This window comes from Alligator mississippiensis, chromosome 3 (assembly GCF_030867095.1).
Source record: "Alligator mississippiensis isolate rAllMis1 chromosome 3, rAllMis1, whole genome shotgun sequence".
Taxonomy (NCBI): Eukaryota; Metazoa; Chordata; order Crocodylia; family Alligatoridae; genus Alligator; species Alligator mississippiensis.
In genome coordinates this window covers 208,923,966-208,936,853 of record NC_081826.1, presented here as the reverse complement: position 1 = coordinate 208,936,853, position 12,888 = coordinate 208,923,966, and the positions used below count along the sequence as shown (strand labels likewise).

The following is a 12,888-nucleotide window of genomic DNA, read 5'->3' as shown; positions in this document are numbered from 1 at the left end:
GTCAGGAATAACTACCAAAGAGGAGTACTCGGCAACAGTCTGCACTTGTAGGGAGCAGATCATGACAGCAAAAGCACAAACCAGATACAGATTGGCAACTGGAATCAAGGACAACAAAAAGTTCTTTTTTAGATACATAGGAAGTGAGAGAAATAAGGGACACATGGGGCCCCTATGAATGAAATGTGATGGCTGATAACTGACACTCGGGACAAAACTGAATGCCTGAATGAATACTTCAAGTCAGTATTCCACCAGTCCAAAGGTGCTTGACAGGATTCAGGATGATCATTGTGGGGGTGACCCTCCCCCCCCACAATTGGCATAGATTTTGTGGGGAAGCATCTACAAAGGTTAAATATCTACAAGTCAGCAGGACCAGATGAACTACACTCGAGAGTGCTAAAAGAACTGGCTGATGTCATCACGCTACTGATGGCAAAGTTATTTGAAGAGTCGTGGTGCTCAGGAGAAGTTCCAGAAGATTGGAAGAAGGCCAACCTGGTGCCTATCTTTAAAAAAGGGAGAAAGGGGGAGCCAGGAAATTACAGGCCAATCAGTTTGACCTCAATCCCTGGTAAAATCCTGGAGAAAATTATCAAAGAATCCATTAAAGACAGGATAGCAGAAGGCAATATTCTGAAGGATAGCCAACATGGCTTTGTTATGGACAGGTCATGCCAGACCAACCTTATTTCCCTCTATGATCAGGTTACTTGCTACGTGGATGGGGGAAATGAGGTTGATGACATATACCTGGACTTCAAAAAGGCTTTTGACCTGGTTTCCCATGAAGTCCTCATGAAAAAATTGGCAAAATGTTGCCTCAACTACTTTACAATCCAGTGGCTAGTTAACTGGCTCCCTGGTAGGACCCAGAGAGTATTGACTGATGGAACTGAGTCGTCATGGTGGGGGCTGACTAGTGGTGTCCCTCAGGGTTCAGTACTTGGACCAGTGCTTTTCAACATGTTCATCAACAATTTGGATTCAGGTATTAAAAGCGAACTAGCAAAGTTCACTGATGACACCAACATATGGGGGAGTGTTGTCACACTCAGAGACAGGCTGGCAAGACAGGCTGACCTGGACAGGCTCACAAGGTGGGCAAACCTGAACCAGATGTTGTTTAATATGGAGAAATGCAAAGTGCTCCATCTGGGGACAAATAAACCACAACATACTTACAGGCTTGGCAGTGCTACACTTGCTAGCATGACATTTGAATGAGACCTGGGTGTCATGATAGACAACAAAATGAACATGAAGAGGGGACTTGATGGAAGCCTATAAGTATATCAAGGCCATACATCAGGGCCTGGGGGAGCATCTGTTCACCAAGGCCCCCCAAGGGAGGACAAGAAATAATGGGCACAAGCTGATTACGGTTTGCTGCAGGCAGGGTAGACATAAGGAAAAACTTCTTTACAAGTTGAGTGCTGTGGGTTTGGAATAGGTTCCCCCCAGAGGTGGTACAATCATCCACCCTGGTAATCTTCAAAAGTTTCTTGATACTCACCTTGCTGAGATCATCTGATCCCAACAGTCTTTCCAGCCCAAGTGCAGTGGGACTGGACTGGATGATCTGTAAGGTCTCTGCCAGCTCCTAACAGCTATGAAACTATGATGTTGTAGATATATTGCAGTGTGTTCTGAGTTCCATGAGAAAGTCAAATATTAAAAGTGGTTATGGGCTGAAAAATGTTAAACAAGTAAAATAGTGACAGGCATGAATTTGACCATTTTGCATGTGTGTAACAAAGGGCAATATTTGGGTCTTCATAGATACCAGTATCTCATATTATTTTCTTTTTTGCTGTGCTGATTGGCTCTTGTATTATTGTTTAGCTAGCATATTGTGGTAAATTCTAAACATTTTAAATGACTTTCTTAGCAATGAATTAAAATATCTTAAAGCTTTTGTCAAGCTAATTCACACCTGACAGAAATATTAATACTTATATCAAGTCTTTATAGTTCTGTGAAATGATCTTTATAAACATACTATTTTCTACCTTTAAGATTGAGGGTCAATTTTAAGTAGTGCTTTACATTATTTTATGTGTATGTGTGTGTCTGTTAATTTTACATAAAGTATTATTCACACTACAGTAGCTCTTAGCAGGATTTGTCACATAGCGAGCAATCTTTGCACTGTCATTTAGAATTTTGAAGCCCCCTGAATGCAGCAAAATTGGTATGCTTTGGATAAACTCGAGAGAGACAGAATTTCTGGAGTCGGTACAATATCCACATTCCTGCAATCCATGGATCAGAGATGCGTGAAGCATCCTGAACTGTAGTGTGCATTTGTGATAATGGAACAAGTGACTCAGAAAATGTGGACATTACTGCAGGTTCAGCAGTGGCCACGGAGCAGCTCGGTTCCTGCTCTTAAGTCCTTGTTACACAGCCCGGTTTATTTGCAATGTGTTCTAAGCTCTGTGAGGAAGTTAAGTATTAAAAGTGGTTATGGGTTGGAAAATGTTAAACAAGTAAAATATTTTCATTAATTTAGTATCGCTTTACATTTTAATGATTTATACTCTCACTCTGCAATCTTAGGGATGCAAATACCTGTAGCATAACATTACAGGCATCAGACACTTGTATATATGTCTAGCTTCTTTTACCTCTAATTGTGAAACTCCCAAGTGGGAGAGGGGTATGTATACTTCATATATACAAATACACTTCATTTGTCCCACACATGCTTCTTGCTTGGGACTTTCACAACTAGAGGTAAAATGGGTCACAAACAAGCCTGAATATGATTTCAGATCTTGCTTTCTGAAATGTGCTGAGCAGCAATTTATATTCACAAATCATGGCAACAAAAATGAGTTGTGTGCAAAACTCTCTGTGCACAGCTGTGACAATTTACCTTGTTATGATCTTCTATATACAAACTTAACTAACTCAATAAATGTTATTCAAAAATATTAGTCTCCCATCCTAATGCATCTTTTAAATAGCATTACCAGTGGATAGTTCGGTATATGTGCAGTTTAAAGCACCATTTGTCTAATTGTTCCCATTTAACTGAACACTACTTATATCAGCAGACTGTGAATTGATTTTAAATTTAAGTATGGTCTGGTAAAACAAGGAGCAATATAAAAGGATTAACTTGTTCCCTGTTTTCTTACAGCATCTGCTATTATTCCTCTTTTTTTTCCTTGAATAAGTTAAGGAAATTATTTGTGTGCCTTTATCTACAGGTGGTCAGGGAATTAAACCTTTCATCTTAACTCCAGAGCCTTATTTCCTCCTGACATAGCATTTTAACAAAGTTAATGAAATCCACTCACATGCATTTGGTTGAAACTTACTCATCCGCTATCTTCACAGTGACAAGGAGCCAGGACAGCAAATACCTACAGATTTTTTTTCTTTCTTTCTTTCTTTTTTCTTTTTTTTTTTTTTTTTTTTGTGGTATGTAGAAGTAACTTTTATTCAGATGTAGAAGTAACTTTCTCTATAGACATCTACACTCATCCAAATGCATACAGTAATAATGCCAGCTTTTCTATGGAATGTTCTGCCTTAATCTTTGCAATATGAACCTTCTTGGCACTTCTGAGCATATAACACCATGTTTATGCTAAGTTTCAAAGCTTATATACATTTTAACAAAGATATATAGTTTAAAAGATGTAATATAAACATTTTTTTTAGAAGTGTAATCTTAATCGGTTATAAATAAGGGGCACAGACAGAAGTGACAATTTTGCCTGAGCTGGTCACAAAAAGCTGTCTATAGCCATGACCAAACACAAGTGCACGGTTGCAGACAGCTTAAAAATGGCTGATCAGGTGAAAATCTGAACCCTCATTGCATGGGTTTAGATGAAGACATTTCAAAACAGAGCATCTTCTGTAACGTGTCTGCCTGCTTGCTAGCCTGTCACTGTTTTCAGAATAGGAGCGGGAAAAGGGAGTGGAGGGTGTTTGATCTGAGGGTTTTTTAACATCTGCTAGAGGATGGGGTGGGTGTATTGGAGCCCTCCCTGAGGTGGGGGAGGGGGGTTCTTTCTCCGCCTCTGCTTCCTTTCCCCCCTCATTCTGAAAATGTTGCCGCCTTGGAGGGTGGAGAGGCCATTTCTAGGGGAAACTGACTGCAGGCTGAAGCCAGCAGCTAGATTCCCCTCCCCCCTGGAACCAACAATGAACTTTCTGTTTGGTTCAGGGGATCATTGTAACTCAGAACACTTCCTGTTTAGCATTCTCAGTTACAGAGGGGAGCTGCACTTCTGCCTGTATCCAAAGATATTCCATTTCCCTGGACTGTATAGAGGGTATGCAAGCTGGATCTAAATTAATGAAATCATCTTTTGGCTGCATTCCTGCTGGATTTATAAGGTATTGCTTTATTTAAAGTCTGTATATGTCAAATATCTCACTTTATTTGCTGTGAATTGCATTAACAGTCAAATAGCCAGTTATATACAAAAGTGTAACAAAGAAGAGCCCTTGTTTAAAAACAATACATGTGCAGTGAAGACTTATTACTTTTGTTTCTTTGCATAAGGTGAAAGAAAAATAAGGAAAGTTTACTATTTATTTCATTCATCCAAAGCTATAATTTCGCATGTATATGAATCAGCAGCTTCCACATGTTTCCTCTTGCAAAGCTATCCCTGGAAGGAGTCATTTCTGAGCTTGCATTTCAGTAGTTTTCAGAATGTTGTGAGTCTCTGTCAAGTATTGATTTTGCATGTGTTTGTGTGAGACTGTAAAGCATTTCTGAAAACACAGATCTTCAAAATAAATACCAGCAGTTGCAAAACTGCATTCTTCAAATGCCGTTTCACTTTTAGGGTGCAGGTGGAGTCATAAAATGTGTTGAGTCAAATCCTCAGCAATAGCTGTGAAAGGAGAATATAAAGCAGGGGTGGGCAAAATATGGCCCATGGGCCAAATCCAGCCCATCAGCAGATTTTAATCAGCCCATGGTGGGTCCCTCAGCCCTGCCTTGCCCAGACACAGGGGGTAGCCCAGGCCATGACATGTTCAGCTGGTTCTTCCAGCTCTTGGTGCACAATGTGGTCAGGACAGTGCAGTGAGGTGACCAAACTCACTTCCCAGCTGGCCTCGCAACAGCTCCTTCTAGCTACCACTGCCAGTCTCAACTGCTGCTGGACCTAGACCCATTGCCCAGCTGCCATAGCCTGTCCATCCTGCACCCACTGCTGGGAGCACTAGATGAGGCAGGCAGAAGGGGTCTCCATGGAGACAGGCCTGGGAACTTCTCGGGAAGGGTGTGCTCAGCCAGGTGAATGGGACAGGGCTATGGAAAATAGCATCTGGGAATGGGACAGGCCAGTGGGGCTAGTGCCAGAGCTGGGCCTGGGCCCAAGATCCTGGGGCAGTGACAGAATGGGGCCAGGGCCCAGGGCATATCCATGTTTCACTGCCTGCATATCCCTGCAATGGGCACTAGTTCTGCAGGCAGAGGCATGTGGGGGGTAGATTTCAGTTCTGCACCTGGTTTCATTCCCGGGGCAATGAAAGCAAGCAAGGAAACTCATGGACTCAATATACACAGCGAAATTCTGGCACACTCTGACCTGCCGGACATCTGACACCCCAGGCACCTCTGCACTTCTACCTGCACTGCTACATCCCCCTTTCCCCTCTATCCCTGACTCGAGCCTGTCCCTCAACCCCTGATGACTCCATTTCCATTTTCACTAACTGGTTTTCTTGCCTTCATTGTGTGCCAGACAAGCCTCTGTCTTCTTTACTATTCCTTCCATCCAGGACCAATTGCAGGTACTTCCTCAGCCTGACAAAGGGGTTTTCAACCCTAAAGCTAGCATCCTGTGCAGCTAAGCTGAGCTCACCGGGAGCCTCACAACTGCACTGCAATCAGCAAGTGTCAGGCTTGTTAAAGACATCACAGGTCTGGGTGTTCCTGAGACAGGACTTTGTGCGTACGTGCATTAGCTGGAGGTTATGGTGCCTCCTACCCACCTTTCACCAGGAGATCATTAGTCCAGGCATTTACAGTGCTACCGCGCCACCAGCAGTCCCACCAGGCTTCCCTACCCTGGCAGGGTGCAGTTTTAGTGGTCATGCCCAGGACCTGGGGCCTCCTCCTTCCCCATAGCCCCAATCCCATACCTCCAAGTTCATCCTGGCAGGGGAATGAGCTCAGCAGGGATATGTTCTTCCCCTGCTCGCTGCTGATGCAGTTAGTGCCCCCTCCAGCTGAGAGCAAGGCATTGCTCAGCTTTAAAAAACTCAAAAAAGGAAATTGGTGCAGATGGAGTGAGGAGGGTGGCACTCAGTCCATCTGCAGGTGGAGCTTGGGGAACCCCAGCAGCGGGAGGTTCACCTTTATGAACACCAGCTGCTCCACCAAAGCAGGATCCAAGCAGGTGCAGTGGGGTGTCACAACATCCCCAGCAATGCTGAACACCCTCTCGCTTGGAACACTGGTTGGTGGACAGGACAGGTGTTGCCGGGCAACCGTGGCCAGATACTGCCACATCTGGCTGTGGATTGCCCAGTAGGCCAAGGGGTCACAGTCCAGTGCCTCCACAGCCTCAGTGAGATAGGTAGCCACCAAAGCTTCGGTGCTATCTGCCCGAGGCTGGGGTCTGGTGCGTTTGAACCCCAGCATTGAAGCTATGCCCATGGCCCACATTGGCAGTGGCTGGTGTGGAAGAGAGTGGCTGGTGCTGGTGCTGGGAGTGCTGGCATGGGAAAGTAGATCCCCCTCTTCCACATCCCCTTGCCTCTACACTTTGGCCTCCCTGATTTTGTTGACCAGCACCTGCATCCAGTGATCGAGGGTTTTGGTGCTGCCAGTGCACATGTTCCCCTTCACCCTCAGGTTGCACATGCCCGCCATCACATGAACTGTACTGGACCACAAGGGATCCAACCATCTCCTGATGCCCTCCTTCAGCCACCTCACCAGTGCCTGCATGTCTGGTGACAACAGCCTGCCCCAGCCAGGAACATTGATCCCCTGGAACTTCTCCATTTGGTTCTCCAGTTCCCTCACTAGGGGGATCACCTGGCTGCAGAGGGCATCACCAGTGCTAATGGTTTTGGTGGCCTCGAGGAAGGGTTTGAGGACCATCAAGATTTGAGAGATGGTACCCCACTCAGCTCTGTTCAGGGGGCTGCTGATCCCAATCTCCCCAAGCAAGGCCATCTCATGGATGGCCTTCTGTTGCTTCACCAGCCTTTCAAGCAAGAGGTATGTGGAGTTCCATTGAGTTTCCACATCCTGCATGATTCTGTGCTATGGGATGCTCAGCTCTGCCTGTTTCTCCCACAACATCTTGCCCACCTTGATGTTGCAGTGAAAGTAGCCAGCCACCTTCCTGCATTTCAAAATCAGCTGGCTTGTAGCAGTAGTGTTGGTGGCACTGTCACCAGCAGCCCTGTCCCCCTCTAAGGCATCCCTCACTATTAGGTGCAGCCTATTTATCACACAGTGGATGTCAACAAAGTTGGCATCATGGACAGTCTTCATCATGTTGACTTTGTTGTCAGTGACCATGAACCCACGGATGAGCTCAGCCTGCCCAACGAGCCACCTCTGCACCATGCGATTCATGGCCCCCGTGATCTCCCTTGCCATGTGGGACTCATTTAGCACCTCAGCTTGCAGTAGAGCCCACCAATGGCCTGACTGATTGCACCAGTGCCCTGTGAGGGAGAGGTAGGCATGATCACCACCCCGACTGCTCCAGATGTCGGAGGTGAAGTGCAAGGCTACCTGCAGCCCTGCCTTGTGCAGCTCCTCCATCAAATACTCTCTGCATGCCTCACACATGGAGGGCACCACCATCCTGCTAAAGGTGGTGCATGCGGGCACTTTGTAAGATGGGGCCAGAAGTGCTACAAACCGCCTGAACCCTGGATGCTCAACTAGGGAGAAGAGCTGGCTATCTAGAGCAAGCTTCTCCCCAGTGCTCTGGGTGATCTCGCTCACCTTGGGAACGTGCTGCCCCTTTCTGTCCACCATTCCCCCACTGGTCCAGGGTGGCCTGCCTCTGCTTTGGGGTAAGGGGGCTTTGGAGCGAGCAGGGGACTTCCCTTTCAGCACACTCGCACTGATGCCAGGCAGAGCAGGAAGAAGGGAAAGGGGGTAATGCTTCCTCTGATGCATCAGCATCACCGTGGTGGAAAAGTGTCTCACATCCTTGCCATGGCTCATGTGCCTTCGGCAATGCTGGCAGATGGCAAACCTGGGATTATCTGCCAGCTCAAATGCTTCCACACTACGCTACTCCCCTGCTTCTGGGTTGAGGATGAGGATCCTGCCTTATCTCACTCCTCAGCAGGCTGAGACTCAATAGCTGCCTCAGCTGAGCCTCTTGCCTCCACAACCTCAACCTCCTTCAAGGTGCCGCTTTCCAGAGGAGACCTGGGTCTAGGGGAAATTTGAGGGATGTGGAGTAAAAACTCTGATTCCCTCTCAGTCCCCAGTATTGCTTGAGCCAGTGTGCTCAGCATCCCTGTCTCCAGCTCCAGCTCCTCCTCTGGCAGTGGGAGGCTCATGCTGAGAGATGACATTGGGGTGGAGGAGACAGTGATTCCACACCTGGTGCCCACTTCTGGACTGAGCAGAGGTGGTGTAGGTGCAGGGACGTCAGGTGCAGACACTGCTCCCACCTCCTTGCTTCCACTGGCAGCACTGACGTCATGGCTGCTTGGGAATAGAATGCGTCTGTGTTTGGTGGGGGGGGGCTTGCAGCTCTAGCTCTCCCCTTACCCCCTCTCCCTCCCCTGCCAGAAGACCTGGCACCTGCCCTTCCAGCACGCTTCATATTAATCTTTCCTGTGCTGCAAAAGGTCTGTGTGTGTGTGTGTCACTCCTTTCGTGTTTTGTGTTTTATTCCCTGTGTTGCGTGGGTGCACTGGACTCTTCTTTGATTGTTTGCTTCAGTGTTAAGAACTATGTAAAAATTGTGTGCTGTCTGTCTGTCTGACACCTTCTCTTATGAATATCTGATTTTTCTTCTTTATATTGTGTGTGTGTGTGTGTGTGTGTGTGTGCATGCGCATGCATGTGTGCATGCAATCTGTGTGCCTCCCTGCACAGTAATGGATCACACTGGCAGGGAAAACACAGCTTTCTTTTTTCAAAGTTTGCAAAAAAAAAAAAAAAGAGCAAATATAAATTGAAAGAAATGAATTGAATAGTACTAAGAGATGCTAAGCTAAAATAAGCTAAAATAAATTAAGCTAAGCTAAACTAAGCTAAGCTAAATCTTACCCAATCCTTTCTAACAACAAAAAGGAGCAGGCAAATTCAACTATTGGGTAAAGCAACCAAGCTGAGAAGCCTGTGTCTGAGGGTACCTTTCTCATGCAGTTCCTGAAAGGGAACAAGCTTGCAAAAAGCACAGCATGCCTCCAAACAGATGCTTTTATGCTTTTTCTATATCCGTCCCCCCAGATGCTGTCATTGGAAAGACAGCCAGAGAGAAATCCTTCTCACTGGCCACCTACACATGTCAGTCTTCCCCCCCGCTCCCCCCTCCATTCCCCCTCCCTCCCATATTCCCCCTCCCTCTTCTAACTTTCACTTTCAGCATCTGAAGCATCCACAGCTTTTCCAAAGTGCTTCAGAAGCTCCAAACCTCTTCGGACAGCTTGAATGTGCCAGTGCTTCAATCCAGGCATGTTGCTTCAGACGCCGAAGTGTCCAAAGTGGCCCCGAATCCAAAGCACGATCCGAAGCGTCGCACAGCCCTACTTTATGGTGGTCCTCAGGGAGTCTTTTCCAGTTTTCATAGATTTCATAGACATTACGGCTGGAAGGGACCTCGGAAGATCATCGAGTCCAGCCCCCCGCCCAAAGGGCAGGAAGTCAGCTGGGGTCATAGGATCTCAGCAAGATAAGCATCCAGTTTGCTCTTGAAGGTGTTCAATTTAGGCGCTTGAACCACCTCCGGTGGCAGGCTGTTCCAGACCTTGGGGGCTCGGACAGGAAAGAAATTCCTCCTTATGTCCAGCCTGAAACGGTCTTGCAGTAGTTTATGACCGTTCGACCTAGTCGTCATCCCTTGGGGCACTCTGGTGAACAAACGTTCCCCCAGATACTGGTGGTCACCCCTGATAAACTTATAGGTGGCCATCAGATCACCCCTGAGCCCGCACTTTTCCAGGCTAAAGAGCCCCAGGGCTCTCAGCCTGTCATCGTAGAGTCTGCTTCCCTGACCTCTGATCATGCGTGTGGCTCTTCTCTGGACTCTCTCAAGCTTCTGTACATCCTTTTTGAATTGTGGAGCCCAAAATTGAACGCAGTACTCCAGCTGCGGCCTCACTAAGGCCGAGTACAAGGGGAGACTGACGTCCCGGCATTTGCTTGAGAAGCATCTATGGATGCAAGCCAGCATTTTGGTCGCTTTATTTGCTGCAGCATCGCACTGCAGGCTCATGTTCATCTTGTGGTCAATGATGAACCCCAAGTCTCTTTCTTCCATAGTGCTAGCCAACATAGCACTGCCGAGCCTATAAGGATGCTGCGGGTTTTTCTTCCCAAGGTGGAGAACCTTGCATTTATCGGCGTTGAACACCATCAGATTCTTGTTCACCCACTTGCTGAGCCTGTCCAGGTCAGCCTGGATCACTCGCCTGTCTTCTGGTATGGATGCTTTGCCCCAAAGTTTGGTGTCATCAGCAAACTTGGCCAGTCCGCTTCTGACTCCAGTGTCCACATCATTAATGAAGATGTTGAACAGTATGGGTCCAAGGACAGAGCCTTGGGGAACCCCACTGGTCACAGGACACCATGATGAGTGACTTCTATCAATTACTACCCTCTGGGTCTGACCAGAGGTGGTGGAGTGCTTTAAAGATCTCCTTTCCCCGCAGGATATCAGACCCAATTTGGTATGTGCAAAGCCTAAGACACTGTCTAAAGACAAAAAATCTTGATTCTTATCTTTGAAATCTTCTACTCATATACTTGTGCCTAAAAGAAGCCTTATGAAGTAATGCACATTTGAGCACAAATCACTAAGTGCCTGCACACATATATTGCTATAGAAATAGTCAACATTTTATTCCCAAACCTAAAAAACAGGCCTTTGCATGTTGAAATGTTGGAGCAGATATGTATTTTATTCATGTATTTGAAGTGAAGTATGCGATTCAGCAATTTAAATACCTGTTTTTAAATGACTTTTCCTTCTAAAGTTAATTTAGTGTAATTTACATTCATTCTTATAGTAGACACGGAGGTGAAGTTTTTATTCCATAAGGCGCATATTATTATTTACTTTAAAGCATTAGAACAGTATAATGAAGAACACCAGAGCAATGAGGAGCATTAAACAATATAACAAAGAAGACACATTTAGTTCCAAACTATACACTTTTTTTGCACCTGACAATCTATTACTGACAAGCCATTTAAATTAACAATTCTCTATCCATTAAACGTACTGAAGATACACTAAGAACATTCACTGCTTTGATAGCCAAGACAGAAAATGATTTTCTCATAGGCAGTTTTGTTTACTTAAAAACAAAGCATAACGGTCCAGAGAGAGAATTGCTGTTTATATGATCTTAATGCGCTTTTTTCCTAAATATCAATAACTAGTTCAAAACCAATCAGCCAAAACCTAATTATTATTGATTCCAAAGACCACAGCTCTTACAAATAATGTAGCAAAATGATTCTGAAGTATCTACTTGGTTCACAGATATGAACAAATAACTGCCATGTGGCAAGCCAGCAACCAAGCCCATATTTAACTGTCAAGATTCATCTTTTCCTTTTACTGTAGTGATTCTACTGTTCTTTTGACTTGACATGTGTGGCTCCATCTGTGGAGTTAAAATCCATACTGCAACACAACACTTTCTGTATATTGTATATCTCATGTTCTGACCTAGAATACTTGATTTCAGAGGCATTCAGATCTGCTGCAGAGATTATGTAACTTTACACATTTACTGCACAAACTCCAGATTGATTTTGTTTGGCCTTTTTGATATGGGGGTGTATGTATGTATGGATGTATGTCTGTGTGTGTATCTCAGTTATAGCTTTGGGACATATATATAACATGAAACTTTCTCTCCTCTGCTCTCAAGCTGCTAGTTGTCTATTGAGTTTAAATGTGTGTGTGTGGGTGGGCGTATATATCCCAAAACTACACAAGGTTTTATAATCTCTGCATCTTTAGCTTTGGGGCATATAGATGTTCTTGCACAGATATACAACTTGATAGATCCCTGTAAACCTCCTTTTCTTTGTTTTTGTGGAGGGAAGCCTTATTTCCATCCTGAACCCTAGGACTGGGGAAATCCTAGCAGTGCCACTGCCTCTAAACCTTAGTTGGGACTAAGGGCAAATCTACGCTTTGGGCTCCTATACACATGCAGGGGGCTGTTCCAATGCACTGTCATTACAGCGTGTTAGAGCAGACTTAATCGAATCTGCTGAAGTGTGGTAATAACCATGCTCCATCAGACTCCAGCATCATGTGTATCAGCATCCCCACACAGAAAAAATGGTGGTGGAGTGCTTTAAATTAAAGCCCTTTGAATGAGCTTTAGTGCAAAGTGCCTCACCATCATTTTTCAGCATAGGGATGCTGATACATGTGACACTCCAGAAGCTGTTAATTAGTGCAGCTTTTGGAGCTGCTCTAAATAAGGGCCATTCCTTCCCCCCCCCCCCCCCCTCCCAGAGAACATCTATAAATGCCCTAGCTCTGTCTTGTCAGGGAGCACTGCAATGAAGCATAGTCTGCCAGCTTGCTCCTGCTCCATATGTGCCAACTCCCAAAATGAGATAATATAGCTGCCTTAAAGACTCTGGGGCTCTCTGTCTCAGGTGTACTCACTGAGAGTAAACTTGTATTTTGCACTTGGACCATACTAAATACTTGGAAATTAAGCGGT

General features: G+C 45.5%; 1 long non-coding RNA gene across 2 annotated transcripts in view; it reads left to right on the top strand.

Annotated features, from left to right (window-relative positions):
- The first annotated feature begins 4,130 nt into the window (after nt 1-4,130).
- LOC106740175 (uncharacterized) overlaps nt 4,131-12,888 on the top strand; it is a 35,335-nt gene continuing 26,577 nt past the window's right edge. Inside the window, exon 1 of one of the 2 annotated variants that reach the window (XR_009461001.1) lies at nt 4,131-4,362. This is a non-coding gene — a long non-coding RNA (uncharacterized LOC106740175). The remainder of the gene's footprint in view (nt 4,363-12,888) is intronic. The other variant, XR_001373613.3, reaches the window with a different exon arrangement.